General features: G+C 56.0%; 1 protein-coding gene across 7 annotated transcripts in view; it reads left to right on the top strand.

Annotated features, from left to right (window-relative positions):
- BCOR (BCL6 corepressor) overlaps positions 1-14,648 on the top strand; it is a 113,898-nt gene that overhangs the window by 74,266 nt on the left and 24,984 nt on the right. The window lies entirely within an intron of this gene.

The raw sequence follows: 14,648 nt of genomic DNA, 5'->3' as shown, positions 1-14,648 counted from the left end.
ATACTGAGACCTAGAGCGAGATTCTAGGAGAAAATCCCAGACTTTGTTGAGCTGGAAACTGGAGCAGAATTTCTGTAAGTTCGTTCCAGAGACAAAAGCCCATTTAAAGGTGTGAAGAGGGTCACTTGGAAACACAAAAAGCATTCACATGCATACATCCATGCTTAGATACACAGGCTGAATGACAAAAACTCCTCAATGCCTGATGAAGATTTTCCTACCCAGTGAGACCGAGCCAGGGCACGGAAATGTGGGCCACACAACCACATTCGCACACTCATTCACTGGGAAATACTGTGTCTTTGGCTAGAGGGAAACTGAGGGCAACGGTGCCTAGCTAAGGGTGGATGGCCCTTAGTTACTAAGATTGCTTCTGGTTATAGTTTCTTCCCATCTAGAGTGGGGAAGAGGGTATGTCTTGAGCAGGTAGGAGGATTTCTGAAAGATTTTTGAGTTCTTGACCCTGAGAGGATGGATGGTGGAGGAAAAAGAGGAGTAGCTTAGCACTCTGGGTCGGGAGCAAGGGATGTTGCGCTCCTCTAAGTCCTGTTTGCTAAGGTGGCGCAGGGCCTAGTGAACTGATAGAGACTGAACCGAAAGAAGTGCGAAGTTCGGCCTCTGGGCAGAATCACGGGGAGGTATGCTTTCTTTCCCTTTTTTTTTTCCCCCCTTGAGGAGACCGTGCGGGGACGGCCAGTGTAGGGAGGATTAGCAGGCGCCTCTGTGACCCCAGACGCGCGCGTAAACTCGGCTTGGGTTTGGTTTGCCCGCGGCGTCGATTTGCCGCGGTCCCTCTTTGTCTGAGCCCAGCCGGGAATTCCAGCTTTTATTGGGAAGACCGCACTCGGGTGGAGCCCGCGCTGGGTCGGGCACGACAGCCGGGCCGCGAGGCTGGGCAGGAGGCTCGCCGGCCTCCGAGCCGCCCGAACCCCAGGACGGTCCTCGGGAGTGCCCAGCGGCCCCGGCAATGCCACCTCGGTGGTTTCCTCGAGGGCGCCGGGCCCGGCCGACCCAGCCCGGCGGGGCGGGGGGCCTCACGGGTCCACTTGGGCCGCCGCACCGCCCCCCTCCCCGCTGGCCCCACCCCTCCCCCGCCAGCCCGAGGCCGAAAGGAGCTCTGAAGGCCCTTTGTTAAGCTCCAGGGTCACACCCGTGCCCCGGGGGCCGCGCAGGGGCGGGAGGACCTTCTCCTGGCTGGAGGCCTCCAGCCCTCGGCTCACATGGTTCGGGCCTGGAGGGGCCTCGCCCAGTCAGGGGAGGGGAGGCCGAAGCCGGCCCCGGCCCGACCGGGCTGCTTCGCCCGAGTGTACGGCCGGCAGGATTCCGTCTGTTTGCAAGGCTGGCTGCGCTGCCGGGGCCTAGATGGTGGCGCTGGCTTGAGAAGCAGCCGGGGCAGGAGTGGAAGGTCTTCTCAGGCCACCCCCGTGGCAGCCAAGCCGCCTGTGCCCCGAGCACTTGGCCGGGGACGTCTCCCAACCTCCAGCCCGGCCCGACGGCTTTCGCTGGTTGCCCCCCATGTGTTCCTCCGGAAGGGATAGCTGACTTTCTGTTGGATGGGAATTAACCAACGAGCTTTTCCCCCCGCAACGTTTCTGTAGAAGGCCCCCTTTCCCAGCGCAGGCTCATTTCCGCCTGCCCCTAGTCGAGGGTGTTGGAAGTGGGGGGGGGTCCCCGCACTTTGTTATTTCTTAGAACCATGTCTCCCCGGCCAGCCATCGCCACTCAGCACCGATGGGCTCCGGCGCCCCGTGATTAGACTAGCGGGGAAGTCCGCTAGGAGAAGATCCTGACAGCATAAAATATAATTTGATCTAAAAGACAGTTTCCAGTATAATCTCATTATGCATCACAGACTCCCGGTGTTATTTTGTGGAAGGCGGACAATGATCAATTTACATTGACCCGGGGCTGGGCGAGCTTTTAGATGGTAATTGCCATATTGATTTGCATGCAAAAAGGAGACCTGCTAAAATTAAAGACCGGAAGCTAAATTAAACTAAATTTATTGTCTAGGTGCAAACCAGAGGAACTACTGGGGGGAAGAGGGTGAGTCAGGTCAGGGTGCCAGGGGTAGAGCAGGTGAGAGGCCCAAGAGCTTCGGGAGGTCACAGATTTGGGAGCGATCTTTGCCCTGGTGATTTCAAAACGTGAGGAGGGGGCTTGTTCAGGGTATGGGGACCCAGCAGGGAAAAGTTATAAACAGGCACTATTGCATTGAAGGCACTGGGATCTTTTAATGCTAATAGTAACTGCGAAGGGGGAGGAGAGGTTTATAGGGTTATAGGGGTCTTCCTGCACCATTTCCGGCACCCCCCATTTCTATTGTTCTACCCGAGCGCTCATAACCATGCCAAGGGCACCCAAATTCTTGCATCTGAAGAGTTAAATTTTTTTTAAAAAGACAGGCCTTAAACTCTCCCCCCCCCCAACCCCGCGTCAGGTCTTTGGGAGAGAGCGAGAGTAGGGGGCGGTTCTGCATGCCGCCGCGGGCAGGCCCGGACCTTTGGAGGCTGCGGGTTCCTCCCCGGACGCAGCAGCAGTCCCAGACTCGGCCGGACGCCGATCGCTTTGGGAAGCGGCTCGCTCCAGGTGGCCCAAGTGGCGGGGGCGGGGGAGGGTCTGCCGGGGCCAGGGACTCACGGTGCCCAGGGGCGGGGGTCACCTCCCTGGAGGTTGGAAGGGCCTGCACGGAGGGGGTGGAGGAGGGAAGGCGGGGGCTGGAAATCCTGTCCCAATCGACGGTGATCGCCAAGGCCGGAAAGTTTAAAAAAGAGAGAAAGCCACTGGCTGCGAGCCAGGGGCTGCCGGGCCGCCGGGGCGTGTTTGGCTGGCTACAGGGGTGAGGACCCGGTTCCGCCATCGCCTCGGTCCCTCCCGCTGCCGAGGCCCTGGCCCGCCCCAGGCGCTCCTGGAGCCATTTCACACATCCGGTGCCTCAGCCACTGGAGGAGCCACCCGCCCGGGGCCGGGAAGCCGCAGGGGCGGCTGAGTGTCCGGCGCTCCTGCCCGTTCCCCTTCCCAACGAGCTGAGCTGGAGACGGCCCTCGGTCGTGGAGCCTGTGGCCTCTGTGGCATCGGGTGTGGATAGTTCCCAGAGCTTCTGAAAGCCCGGGGCAGACCAGGAAATTGAGGATGGGGTGGGGAGGGGATGTTGAGCTGCTGGGATGAGAAGTTGGGGAGAGGAGAGATAACCCCAACCTCTGGCTTGTCTCGGGACTTGGCTTTTTGTGGGGACCCCCAGGAGTCCAGGAGGGCCTAGCATCTTGCAAGCCGCTTCCCCCTCAATTGCCTCCCCAGCCCACTTTGGTCCCTGGGTTTTTCATTAAAGTCCTAGGAAAGGTAGATGTAGGCACTCTTTCCAAAGGGCTTTTGCTCTGTCTAGATAATTTGATTTATTGCTTTATGTGGCAAAACTAGGGTGGCAAGCCTTGTTCTAGTTCCAGGTGTCAGCACTTTTTACAGAGACCTAAGAGTAGCACCCACCTCCCACTGCCTGTTCTGGGCTCCTGGAGGAGGGGGAAAGTGGAGCCTTGTTGGGATCCCTGGCCTCACACCAGGGTGTTACAGTGTAGGGAGATGGGTAGGATGTTGGCAGAAATTTCGAAAGACTTCACATGGACCAAGAGATTTGTGGGTGTAGGAGAAACTAGGGTCCAGGCTCCTTGTGGACCGAATTTCATAGGTGTGAAGTGCTATTCTTTTACCCTGTGTTGGAGTACAAGGGCTAAGGAAGCCTTCCGAACTTCTTGGGGATTCCGAATGGCACAATTTGACCAATAATTGGCTCCTCTCCGCAACTCCAGGACTGAGTTTGACCGTGGCCCATTTTTACTAGCTGTGTGACCTTGGGGGCAGGTTATTTATGGCCTCTGAGCCTCAGTAAGTTTCTTCATTTGTAAGACTGGGAATAATTATCCACCTTTAGGATCAAAGAATACTTGGCACATAGTAGGCCCCGAGGATTAGTAATTGCTTTGAATGACTGGTCAGATTCCTATAGGTTGCTTCTCCGTTCCCTACTGCCCCTGAGATGCCCGCCCCCCGCCCCCCACTAAGACCTGCATAGGCCAGTGTCTGGGGACCAACCTGCAGGTTAAGCTCCCCTCCAAGGGTATTCCTGAGGCTATTCCTCCAGGTCTGCCTCCGTGGGTTCCTCTTTCCCTTTGTTACAGTTCTTTGCATTCTGGGCTTTAAAGGATTCCATATGAAAAGGCTGGGATTTTTTTTTTTTCTCCCCCTAAGTGGGATCATTTATATGGTTAGGAATTGATTCCAGAACCGGTATCTAGGTGCTCTTTGGCAAGTCCTCCCTCCATTCTTTCGGGGGGAGGGAACAGCAGCGGCTGGAGGGGAGAGACCTGGTGGGAAGAGGTGAAAGGGTCTGGCCCGCTGCAGAGGCCAGAGGTGCTGTGGTTTGTTTGATAGGGATTAAGTCCGGATGTTATGAGGTCTCAGTGTGGTTTTCAATAAAGTCTGTCAGGGATTGCTTCTTTTATATCGATATGTATTTTAAAAAATTACTAGCATGAGAAGAAAACCAGACCTGTATGGATCCAGGCCGGTAGTAAGCTACTGTGATCAGGTTTCCTACTAGACTCCCAGAGGGGAAGTCAGCGTTTGATTGAAGCTACACTTGGTTCTTGACTCTCTGGGGATGCCTGCTCTGAAACAGGAGCCCTCCCTTTCTCTCCTCCCCCCACCCTCCTTTTCCCTTCTTCCCCTAAAAGCCTTTGTGCTGAAAGAGCTTCAGTAGGCATGAGTCCCTGGTCCCTCTCTAAAGAATGCCTTCCAGCCTTTGCTGACATTGTTTTGTGAACAGTGGGTTTTACCAGGCCAGCAGTTTTCCCCCCATCTTAGCTCACTATTTTAGAGGTTCGAGTATGCCCAGGATGCGCCCAACTGCAGTGCTTTCCAGTGTGTGTAGCCAGGGCCTTGCCTGTAATCTGAAGACACCTTAACCTTTGCCCTAGGTGCCCCCCCCCGGGGGGGGTGGTGAAGGTGGGGAGAGCAAGGACAGGGGATTGTTGTTGAGTGTCTGTTTGTTTTCTCCAGCCACAGAGGCAGAGGGGTGGAGTGGGGCGAGGCCGACAGTACGTTCCAGCCTTGGGTCTGATTTAAAACTTGGTTTAATTGGAGAAACTCTTAGGCATTTAACAGTTCTGTACAAATGCAAACTTGAAATAGCTCTAGGCCTACGTCATTTAGGAAAGAATAAATGAAGTACAGAAATGTCCAAACTATGTAAATCCTAGAGTTGTCTGCCCTCCCATAAACACATGACAAGTGCCAAGGCATTTCCAGTCAAAACACCCATGGAACCAGCAGCCTCCATCCTTTGTATTTATTATTTTATTAACAGCATTTTACACAGCATTTAACAAGCACAGCCTGCCTGCTTTCCACCACGGCTCTCAGCAGACTGAGGGGTGGAAAACAGATGGGGGTGGCGAGGAGTGGTCTCTAGAAGAGACTTTTAAGCTGGAGAAATCTCTTCAGATGGGCAAGGAAAAGGAACATTTGGGGTTCCTTTCTCCTGGCCCCAAAGAGAAGACAAAAGTAATGCTTTGGAGGAAGAAATCCCCTCTCCCTTCTCCGGAGGAAAGTTGTGCAGATGTGGTCTGTCTAGTCTCCACTTCGATTCCAGAAGGTGTGAAGCAGGGTCTACTTTCCCAATACTCTGCCCATCAGTTATTGGTGCTTTTCAAAGAATAAGTATTTGTCTGCCATCATTATTCTGTATCCTGGTGGAAAGTTTATAACGAAAAGTAATGCCTTTCTTAAGTCATAAAATGAGCCTTGTATGATTATTTAATTAAAATCTATTTAAGGACCGATTAGGCGTGTAATTTGCGCTAATAATGACGATTATGGAAATGTTCGACTTAACCAAAAATCATAAAGGAGACATTTTGATCAGTGGGGCGACCAGGAAGGATTCAGGGAGTTGGACGTTTTTCCGAAACACACGAGGCTTTGGGCTGCAGAAAGTGCCGAGCTGCCTAGCCTCTGGGACACGGTAGAGAGGGCTGCAGGACCCCAGGCCTGGCCGGGGCAGGCCGACCCACGCTTTGCTGAGCAGAGAAACGGACCCTGGGAGTCTGAACAACCTTTATTCCCAGCTGAGGAAATGGGGGAGGGGGCCTGGGAGGAGGAAACTCTGGGAGAGAGCTGATGAACCCCACAGAACTCTGCGCGAAATGGCTGTGTTCTCTTGCTTTAACAATCAGCAGCGACACACGCATTGCTGCCTCGGCTAGCCTTGGCTGGAGCCTGGAGGGGTGGGGGGAGGGGGGTCTCTTGTTCCGGAGAAACCTGCCAGCTGCTGGGCTTGGTGCGAAGGCAGACACAATGCTGCTGTTGTTGGTTTGATCTCTAACTGTGGATTGTTAGTCTGGCTTTAACTATGTGGTAAGGGGGGAATGTGAAGGCTGTTTACAGCGAGTGCAAATAATGTGACAGCTGTTGGTGCACGAGCAGCGCTGTGCCTCCTCGGCGCTCACACAAAGTGCGCACTATGCAGGCCCGCGGAGAGCTGCAGAGGTGGCCGCCGCTTGCTGGCCCGGGAGCCCTCGGATGCGCTGCGAGAGAGCCCTCGGCGGCGGCACCCGCCCCCCCGCACCCCGCGACACGCATCTTTCTGGCTCCTGGGATCGTGGTGGACGTGCGCGCTGGTTGGTGTGTTGTGGTTTAGGGAACTTGTTAGGCAGAGGTGGCAGGAGAAGGCCTGCGGGGTCATGAGTGTCAACTGTCTGGAGGGGTTTGGCCGGGATCTGTTGACCTGGGGCCTCAGCGGCTTGTGACCGGGTTGTTAAGATTTGGGAAAATAACTTTCCGTCCTAAAGCAAGCCTGTTGGAAAGAATGTATTATTAACTGAAGGCTTTCTGGAAATTGCAGAGGCTCTGAAGGCCGTTGTTCTTCCTCTGAAATGGCCCTGTTATTCAGACAAGTTCAAGAGACAGGCGGCCGCTGTGTTCTATGCCCTCGGCCCTGTTTCCTGGATTGGAAACACAAGTGTGTAGGTTCAGGACCCGAAGGGGGGTGAATGGGGGTGGGGAGGGGTGCAAGTCGGCTTTTGATTACCCACCTCCCTTTGCCTTCCCGGTTTTTAAGAGCACACTTGCCTTTCAGCTGCAGGACCAACGGTGCTGTCTTGAGGTCTGCCCACAGCGCCACCCACTCTGTGACTTAATCAACTAGATGCCCACAGCCCGGCCTTCTCTGAGTTCTTGGTCCTCTGCCAGGCACTGCGGGGAGGCGCCAGGGTGGGAGGGAGAACAGTTGGTGGGTGGCAGCAATACCCCGCTGGGCCGGTCCAAGCTGGCGGGCTCAGGATGGTCCGGAAGATGGGCCTGCCCCTGGGCTGTCCTGGGGCAAGCTGGGTGTAAAAACCACTCCCCCCAGTCTCAAGGTTGAAGGCTTCGCAGCCCTGGCCCCCGGGCTTTGGAGGATCATTTAGAGCTGACTTAATTCTATATCCTGCCCTTCTGTGTGACTTTGGCCCCTGAGTGTACAGCTTGCAGGATATCTGCAAATTATGGGTTCACCTCCCCCCCCCGCCCCCAGATCTACTCTCTGAGTTATAATGTGGACTTCTACATCTAGTTGGGTTCCCTAGTGGGGAGCTGGGAGATGCTTCTGGAATGATACATGAACTTCGGTGCCAGTTCTATAAATTGGTCTCTTTTTATGACGTGTGCCATTTTCTGTAGGAATGTTGCTTGCAAAACGAGTTTCGCCTTGGAGGAAAGGCGGAAAGATAAACAAGCCTGCAACGCCAAAACACTGGCAGTCTTTCCCTCCTTCCAGCTCTCTTAAAGCAGCCGGGCTGTATTTCCAGGATTAGACTCGTGCTTGTGAAGAGGGACTCTGGTTGGCTTTTTTTTCCCCCCAAGCAAATGCAAATTAGAGAAAAATAATTTTCTTTCAACGATATGCAATGTATTAGTCACTTGTTATCGTGCTCCGAGGCAGGCCTCATTTGCGCGTCTGCCAGCTCACTCACATCTGCTCGGCGCTGTTTGGGGCATTTTAACCTTGGCGGTGTCGTGTCTGGTCCCACGGATCAAGGAGGAGTAATTAAGCTCTGAACAGCTAGAAAAATTCACGGGCCCCCACGTCTACCGCAGTTTTCCCACAGCTTTGTTTGGGGTGTTCCGGGTTCCAAGATGAACAGACGTGGGGTTCCTATTGTTCCTTGTAAAGAAAGTGGGAGCCCCTGTCCTCCCCTGACCCTCATCCCCAGCCTTCCCAGGACTCCCAGGCTGTACACAATCAGCAGGGAGCCCGGGTGCAGATCACAGGACCCTGTGTTTTATGCATCTTTTATTCGTAAAAAGTTCCTTTGTGCTTCCTGTGTGTACTAATGATAGCTGTCGTTAATAGCCTTATGGTATAGCTTGTTCCTTGTGGGGGGAGGAGTTTGCAGTGAGTTCACTTTATTTCTACAAAGCCCTGATGGAGGCTGCAGTGCAGTGACACCCCCTCTAGAGTTGTGGTCTATGGATCGTTTATTCTGGATTTGCCTCCAGGTTGTGTAGACTCCAAGTGGGAACCCAGCCTGTAGGGACCAGACCCGAGGGGGTGTGGAGGGTGGGTTGGCGGGGAGGAGAGGAGTAAGGTTGATTAATTGCATTCAACCTAGGTTTCCTGTCCTGGGCTGCTGCCTCCTGTTGAGGGACACCAGCTTCCAAATGGGGCCCCCTCTTGCATACACACGTGGTTGTGTGTGGCACAACCGTGAAAGAAAGTGAAAGGAACAAAAAGCCGAGGCCTGGCGTGGTGGGGGGGGCGGGGAAGGGGAAGTGTCTGAGGTTGGTCCAAGAGCTGACCGGGGGCCACGGCTCTGTTTTTGGGAAAGGGGGTGTGTGGCGGGCAGCCCTGGTTTGGCAGCGGCTCTCCCGGTCGATCCTTGCTGGTGCCCCCCTCCCCAAGCCCCCGAGCCCCCTTTTACAGTTGGCTACACCTGGCTTGCATCTTTCAATCGGGGAAGGTGGGGGAGGCGTCCACGGAGAGAACACTCCAGACTGGCTGAAGGGAGCGCAGGACGATGGCCCGGAGCGGTCTCCAGTCAGGGCCCACTCCCCTGGGGCGCGCCGCCGCACATCCTGGGTTCTCCGTGCGCCCACCCAAAGTTGCTTTTTGTCAGAGATTCAGCGGCAGGCGCCTCGGAAGGGGGAGCCCAGAGGAGCGCGCGGGCGGGGTGAGCTGGGGTCGAGGGCTGGCCGAGAGAGCGGGGGGTCCTGGAAGGTCGGGCGGGGGGTGCGTGTGGGGGGGCGGCCCTGCGCGGGGACCTGGCGGAGGAGGGGCGAGGAGCCTGCGGCATCGCGGGTGTGTGTGGTGGGAGAGAAAATCCCTTTGTTGCCGACCGATCGGCGCTCGGGGCTGAGGCGGGGGAGGGGGCGCCGCCCCTCCCCCACTCGCAGCCGCCGCCGCCGCCGCCGCCGCCGCCGCTGCGGGCCAAGTTCACTCCCGACTGACCCGAGTGGCTCGCTGCTCTATCCTGGCGCTCTGGGAGGAGGCAGGGAAGGTTCTGGTTGCTCAAAAGGTCAGGGCCGGCCGCGTGAGTTTCCCGTCCCCCACCCCGCCACACCCCTATTCCTGCTCCGCAGCTCTGTCACTAATGCAAAACTTGGGTCGTGAGTGGGGACGCCTCTGGAGGCGGCGACAGCCATGACTTGGAGTGTGCCAAGAGACAGCGCCTGGGCAGGCTGGATCACCCCTCTCACCCACCCCCCCCCACCCTCCCCACCCTCCTCCACCCCCCTCACCCCCACCAGCACCCATGCCCGGCTACAGGACCCAGTCGGCGACCTCCTTCAGCCACACCCCAGGAAGCCTGCGACCCTCCCCCCGACCTGGGGGCATCCTTGGGGTCCCCCTCTCCCCACTGCTACACATACTGGGGAAAACATCCCAGGAGGACTTGCCCCAACGCTGCACACCCTGGACCGCTTTTTCTCATCTCCCACCTCCTTGCGGCCCCCAGTCCTAAAATAGGAACTTCTTCATCCCTCCCTTCCTTGACGCCAATAGAGAAGTGCCTGTGTGTGACTCAGTCTGCGCTTGGAGCAGTCCCAGGAAGGGCTCCCGCGCCATGAGCTTTGGGCTTCCATGAAAGCCACACACTCTGCAGAAGGTCACCCCTCCCTGGCCCCCTCTGTGTCCCTGCCTCAGCCTTCCCTCTGCCGCAAAGAAACTATGCAGCCATTCTGGGGTTTGTTTGTTACATAGTATGTTTAGTGGAGTCAGATGCTGTTTAATGGGTTAGATGTGGCCTGCACCAGCTATTGCCAGGCAGAACTCAAGTCCATAGTGCAGTTTAATCCTCTGGAAAACACGGTGCCAAATATTTACAGATGAGGGGGCCAAAGTTGAAGAGGTCCGGCCACCTGCCCAGAGACACGCCGTGGATGAGAGTGGGAGCTGGGAGGCTGTGGTGACTGCGGGCACGCGCGTCCTCCACAGAGAACCAGCCGTGCCCGTGCAGTGAGGGACACCCCTTCCCCGAAGAGGTCCCCAGCCTACGGAGGACCGTGGCACATGGCATGCTGGCTGGGAGCCCTGCCGTCTGCCCGGCCTTCTGAGCCGGAAGCTCCCCAAAACCTGTCCAGGTCTTCTTGGTCACTAACTGGATAAGTGCCTGATGCGGCAAGGGGTGCCTAGAGAGCGAGGCCCTAGGAAGGGGCACCGTTAGTATTGGAGTGGAGTTGGGATGGTTTGGTGGCGCTGCTTGCCATTTCGTCGCTGCCACTTGACAAGCGTGCTGTGCAGACTTGAACCAATCCATCAGCCGCCTCAAGGGCGGAGGCAGTGGAAAGTGGCCCGGTGCCAGGAGGAGCTGGGGTGGAGAGAAAGGAGAGGTGCCAGGAATGGCCTGGTGCTGCCTTCCTCCCTGCACTCACGCCAGCCTCTCACGGCCACTGCTCCTTCCTTTGCAACCTGTTTGTTGTCTGCCAAGGGAAGTCGCCTTTAAAGAAAAAAACAAACGTTCTCTCCTTTTCCTCGTTCCATAATGGTGTCTTCATGGCAGGAATCGGCAGAACGGTGGTGGGTGCAGCTTGGGACCCGTGTGCCCCCTCGTGTCTTTTCACAGAGGGCCAAGGTGCCCTCACTCAGGGATGCCGAGGTTGGGGTGACAGCTCCTAATCTTGGTCCCTCTGACCTCTTTCTGCCAATCACGCTCTTCTCCCCAGTGTCCAGGCCAAGCTCGGATGCTAATCATAACTCTTGGCTCCCAGACCAGATGACTGCCCAAGTCTGTCGAGGGAGACTCAGGCTCTCCTGTGCTTGCCCTTAGGGCCAGACCGAAAGCCGGAGACCACGCGGCGAGTCTGCATTTTTGCAAGCCGGGTCTCTCCCAGAACTGGGTGTTCAGCGGGCAGCCACCACAATTCCTGGTCTGTTCTTCAGAAACCAGACGCTCCTCCGTCTCCCCGGCTGACCCCTTCTCTTGGCCACCTTCCCTCTTCATGCCTATCCCACATCCTTGCCCCCTTCTCTCCACTGCTGGAAAAAAGGGTTAAAACCCAGAGCCAAGGTGTAGCTTAGCAGCTCCCACTGGAAACAGGTTGGTGCTTGTAAAGTGCTTTTCATGACTGACTTCACGCATCTTGGCGCTTCCAGAAGCATCACCCACCTGTGGAAGAAAAGGGGGGGGGTCGTTGAGAAATAAGGGCAGATGAGCCTCTTATATACAGCAGCAAAGCGCCTGCTCTGTTTGTCATCTAAATCACGTCATTTGCCCCCTGCACCATGACCCACAGCCAAGGGTCAGGGAAGTCACTTTTGAAGAACTTTTCCTTGGAGGTTAAAAAAAAAGAAGAAAGTAAGAAAGACCCCCAACTATTTCAATAGCCGCTTCTAGAAGAGGAGTGAGCATGGCTGTGTCTCTGACCCTGTCTCTGTGTCCCTTACGCCCAAGATCCCCTTAGTTAGTTCTACATCCCAGAGAGATGGGGGGTGGGCCCGTTCTTCAGTGATGGTGGGGCGTAAGCATTATGGCCTTTGCCCAGGATTTGGGCTGTCACTCTGGAGAAGGGCCTCACGCCAGGCAGGGCCCTGGCTTCTTGGCCCTTTCCGCTCAGGTCCATCTTTGGCCCGGAACCTGAAGAGTTAAAAGTCTTTAGCTCGTTGCAATGAAATTATGGCTGGCAGTGGCGCCGCTGTTTGTTCAACAGACCTCCACTTTTAAACAGTTCACAAAAAGTTCATGGGGCAGCTAAAGATTATAAGTGTGTGTGTGTATGTGTGTGTGTGTTTTGTGTAGGTGTAGTCAGCAGGATCCAATACTGAGCCTTGCCCCTCCTCCTCTTGTTTCTTCACGGCCAGCCCCTCGCCCCCGCCCCCACTCCCATGACACCGGACCACGCTCGGGGCCTCAACCCTCCATCTGACCCTGTGCACGTAAGAACACTTCATCCTGACACTGGGTGTTATTTATCTGTGCGGCGTTAATATTGAAAAGCCCACCAGACAAGACCTGGAAGGGCAGGGAGAGGCTTTGAAAGCACCCAGTGGTCCGAGGTGTCTCTAAACTGCATTCCCCTCTCATGCTAAGTCCAGGCCGCCCTTTCTAAAGAAAAGCCCTTTCGAGGGAAGGGGGCTGCTGGCCCTTTCTGAGGGGAGGGGAGAGGGCGCAACAGGATGATTGTGGCAGCGGCCTTTCTGTTTCCTCAGTCAGGTGCTCAGAGGTCCTTGTCCCAAGGTGACAACTAAAGGAGACATGTAGGAGGCAGCTTGTGTAAGTTTTGAAGACTGGGGCACCAGAAGATTGGGGCTTCGAGGGCACACACGCTTCTTCCCTCATCCTTTTCTTAAGGGTTTGATGGAGTGACCCTTTGGCTTCTGGTGTAATGTCCAAATCTCATCATGACACCCAGCCAGGGGGTGGCATGGTGTGGCCCTCCCGCTGCAGCCACGGCCAGGACATTTGCACTGAGGAATGTTGCTCCTCCACCTTTTAGATGAGGCCTCCCTGGACATCTTCCTTTTGGTCTTCCTTTTGTTAGAAGGGGCGGCAGTGGTTAGGGAGGGGATGCTTTGCTGAACGTGCCTTCTGGTCGGCCCTGCACTAGTGGTGGCCTGCCCCCAACTTGATTTGTATGTTCGGAACACGGAAGAACAGCCCGTGAGCCCCCCACAGAACCTTCCTTGACGCCCAAGTCCATCTGAGTCCACCTTTTTGGGGCACTGTGGCCAGCCACTGGAAATGCCCCAGTCTGTCTCAAGAAAGGGGCGCTTCCTAAAGAAATAGCTTTTCTAGAATCCCACCAGGCCGGACACAACTGGGAGATCTCTGCCTCTCCTCCAGCTTCATTGTTGAGCTCTAACTATGCGCTGTGTGTCTGCGCGTGCGGCTCTTGATTAACAGACGGTGTTCTCTTCTGTATAGGGGCCGACGGGGGATGCTGGTGGACAAAAGCCTGTGTTAGGACAAAGAAATGCAGAGGGATAGCCTGGCTGGCTTTGGGATTCAGGTCTCCCAGGTGCTCCCCGACCCCACCCCTAGTCACTCTCGGAAAAAGAGTCCCCAGTCCTGGTGGCTCCCACCCAACCGACCTGGCAGTCAGCTCTGTGTGCTAAAGTGTAAAAGCAAGCATTTGCATATTTTTTCCTGCTAACAAAGGAAATGTGTCGACTTAGGGAACATTTGGGCTTTCGGAAACTGTGTGGGTGGGTGTGTGAGGGAGGAGAAAGAAAAGTTCCCCCATGAGCTGCACACCAGTGTTTCACACTCAGGTTTGGGTCCTGTGTAAAGAGGCCGTGGCTGGGGGGGCCCTCCTGGGGGCCCTCCCCCGCCCCCCCCCCGCCCCTTGTGGACAAGGGAGTCTGCGAGCAGGGGAATTGCCTAGGGCCATCGGTCCCAGGCATTAAAGGCTCCCCTACTTATTAACCCAGCATTTAACAGCAGGATATGGGGCTGAAGCGCAGTCAAAAGAAACGGCTCAACCTCCAAAGAGCAATTAAAATCCTGCACGAGGATAAATCACGCGCCGTGATAATCCTGTTAATAAAATGCAGCTTGTCCTGACCCTTCACTCATGCAGCAAACTAGAATGTGATGTGGGTGGGGCTGGTGGGCCGGGAAGTTAAGGAGGGGGCGGGGCTCTCCGCTCTGCCTCAGCAGCCTCCCCCCTCCTCCCGGTAGACGGAAAACGGGTGGCTTCTGCTTGCTCCCCGCGGGCCGGAAACCTGCAGCCCCAGCCCGAGCCCGGCAGCCTGGGCTGCTACGACTTGTGCACTCGCTACTGATTGCTGGTCCCCAGCGAGCAGGCGTCATTGAATTACTCAGCCGCCTCCCTCTGCCGCTCCCAGGCCAAACCACCCAGGTTTGGGGCTTAATCTAATCTAGGGCTCGGGTGGGGTGGCTCGCCAGCCCACTGACTCTTTTTAACCCTCCATCTGTAAGTCACACGCGCCGCAGCCGTGGAAATGAGTAGTAGTTTGGGCCGCCACACCGGACTGTTTGTGCCTTTTATCCCACACCCCACCCCCGTCCCCAATCCTTTCAGCCCCAAGAAGAATCAATGTGGGGCTCCCTGGAATCCAGCACCATCCGCTTTCAATCCAAGTGTGTTCTCCAAAAGGCTGGGAAAGGGGAAGGGAGAAGGGCAGGTGCAGGGTGACATGTGCTGTACCTTGAATGGTG

This window comes from Eubalaena glacialis, chromosome X (assembly GCF_028564815.1).
Source record: "Eubalaena glacialis isolate mEubGla1 chromosome X, mEubGla1.1.hap2.+ XY, whole genome shotgun sequence".
Lineage (NCBI taxonomy): Eukaryota > Metazoa > Chordata > Mammalia > Artiodactyla > Balaenidae > Eubalaena > Eubalaena glacialis.
This window is presented reverse-complemented; position numbering and strand designations above follow the sequence as displayed.